The sequence below is a fragment of the Gossypium arboreum genome, chromosome 7, assembly GCF_025698485.1.
Source record: "Gossypium arboreum isolate Shixiya-1 chromosome 7, ASM2569848v2, whole genome shotgun sequence".
NCBI lineage: Eukaryota > Viridiplantae > Streptophyta > Magnoliopsida > Malvales > Malvaceae > Gossypium > Gossypium arboreum.
In genome coordinates, this window is record NC_069076.1 from 6,881,933 (window position 1) to 6,884,859 (window position 2,927).

Below are 2,927 nucleotides of genomic sequence, written 5' to 3' on the forward strand. Positions count from 1 at the left end.
TGATGATGTAATGCAATGCAGTCATAACAAAACAAAACTCGTTAGTACAGGAGAAATAAATAACAGAGAAAGTACCTATTCGGGTGACCACTAAATTTGGGCGTGGATCTACCTAAGGGTGAGCTCCTAGGGTTCTCTATATGTGGTTCGGTTCTGGAGAAAGGGTACCTGAACCAGCAGATTCCTCAACCCTCACCCATTATAGGCTCATATGATCAAGTTCGGCTCAGGGGAATACATTTCCCTATGCCCATGCGGAGGTGAAAACCTCACGAAGACATAAGTACGGATGTCTTCCGGAAGCGATCCCCTAGCCAATGCGGAGGTGAAAACCTCACGAAGGCATAGTTTCTCACTCCCACTTAAAAGGTGTGACCACAACGGTCATGCGATATGTAATGCGAGGGGACATAAAAACATAGAACTCAAAAAAAATATGAATAACATGATGAAAACCATAAAACCCACGAGATGCAATAAAAGTATCGTATGTTAAAAACCAAATTTTAAATTTTCAACAAAAAGACAAAAAATGATCAATTTTACGGCTTGACTCTCTTTGGTCCCCAGCGGAGTTGCCAAGCTGTCGAAACCATTTTTTTGAAAAAAAACAGGATATCGACTTTGGTTTGAAAACGAAAATTAAAACGGGAGTCGCCACCGATCTTTATTGGGTGTGATCGGATCACCCTTGTTTTAGTAAAACATTTTAGTTTACTAAAACGACATTTTGGTCTACGAAATTTGAGAAAACGGGTTCGGGAGTCGGTTATGTACGAGGAAGGATTAGCACCCTCATAATGCCCAAAATTGGTACCTAATTGATTAATTAATGTCTTAATGTCGAAGTTTGAAAAGATTTCAGAGTACGATCCTTTTATTTGAAAGAAAATCGGGATTATTCGAATAAAATGTAAAGACCGACTCATTTCAAAGGAGAGAATGCCATACCCGTAAGTTAGGGTCCAACATTTCGCACCTTCGGGACTAAGTTGGTCTTTGATTTTAAAATTCATGTATGAAGGCTCGAGAGAAGGATATTCGACCTCCAGACTCATGAAAGATTAGAACTCAGTAAGTTAGAGCTCAATCTCTCAGATCTCCCAAATACCGAAGGTTGCCTTGTTTTTGGAAATCACTACCCTCAATATAACGTGATGCCACACCAAGTAAGTTAGGGTGCAACGTCCCGAATTTCAAGAATAGGTTTTTATTTGAACCTTATACAATTAGATTTAAGAAGGGTACTCAATTACTTAGGTTCAACGAGGAAAATTGGTACTCAGTAAGTTAGGGCACAATCTTCCCGAGGACCCCAGATATCGAATATTGCCTTTGTTTTGAAAACAGTCGAGGATAAATCTTTGAATCAAATGAATTTGGGGCGGTTGAAACTCAACACAAAAAATGATGACATGCAATATGAAAATAGTAGTATAATAGTAAACTTGACAGTGTATATATTAATACCTAGAATATAGTAAATATAAGGAAAATCAACAATAATCATAATAATAGTAATAAATATAATAACATAACAAACATAGCGATAAAGATATTAACGATACGAAAATGCATAATAGAAGTGAAAATAATATGTCGAATGATGATGTATATATATATATAGTGATAATAGTAAAGTTAAAATAACAATGCTAAATTAGTGAAAGTGAAAATAATAAATAATAATAATTTAGTATAAAAATATTCGATGAAAAAAAACTATGGTATATAAAAATAATATAGTAGGTCTATTAATAATTATAAAAACTTTAGCGAAAAATATATATATATATATATATATATATATAAATTTTCGGGGTAATTTGAAAGCATTTAAAGAAAACAAAAAAGGACTTGATTGAACGTAGGCACACAGGACAGGGACTAATCGCGAAAATTTCCCATTTAAAAGAAATGTGCACATTTCCATCCCTTGAATGCACGGTCAGCTTTTCCCCTTCCCCAGGCTCTACTTTTGAGGGGAAAAAAACAAATGAAGCCTACTTTTTTATTTTTTTATTTTTAAAACATTGAACACCCTTTTTTTGAAAACTAAAAAAAAACATTTACCCATCATCTCTCTTATTTTCCTTAAAGAAAAACAGAGAGAAAGCTCTCAAATTTTCTCTTAGGCCTGTGCCACCCTCATCGGAGGTCCGGTGAGCCGAGGTCGCGAGTTCGTCGATAAGTCCCCTCTCTCCCTCTCTTGTTTTTTTTTTAAAAAACGTTTTTTTTTTAAAAAACGTTTTTTTAAAAAAATATTGAAAGGGAATAGAACAAACGAAATCCAAATCAAGAGAAAATTCCAAAAAAAAAATGAAAAATCACCTTTCAAAACTTAGTTCTGATTCTTGATTTACTCTTCCACTTTGTATTATCTCCGAAGAAAAAATATATATCCCCCCCAAAATACAACCGATTCTTCCCTTTGAAATCTCCAAAAAATTCCCCCCGTATTACATTCAGATCTGGCCTTTATAGCCATTTCAATACAACATTTTTTTAAATTTCTTGCCATTGCTTCCTGTCGTCTGCCTCTGTCTTAATGTTTGCTTTCTTTTTTGTTTTATTCTGCAGGTGATGGAAATCAACAGGTGGGTGCACATGGAGGAGTTGGTGGGAGTGTCAGACGCGTGGGGCGTGGTGGCCAAGGCTGAGGGGCATGGTGGCCGACATGGTGGCATGGAGAGCTGGGGTGCTAGGGGTTTGCTGCTGAAAAACCTTAAGCAAGTGGACTGTTATTTGGGCTAGGGTTTGATGTAAATTGGGTTGTTTAATATTGTAAATGGGCTAATTATTTTGGACTCTTTTTTATTGTTTTGGGTTTTGTTATTTTTTATTTGTCTGGGCCCGGGCAATATTGGGCCTGTACACCAATGATTTGTTTCTAGTTGTTTAATCTGTTCTTTTCTTATTGGTCTAAA

At 35.8% G+C, this 2,927-nt stretch overlaps 1 long non-coding RNA gene across 1 annotated transcript; it reads left to right on the forward strand.

The window, feature by feature from the left end:
- The first annotated feature begins 2,041 nt into the window (after positions 1-2,041).
- LOC128295587 (uncharacterized) lies at positions 2,042-2,927 on the forward strand. Its single transcript, XR_008286116.1, has 2 exons — positions 2,042-2,191; positions 2,581-2,927. It is a non-coding gene; the product is annotated as an uncharacterized LOC128295587 (long non-coding RNA).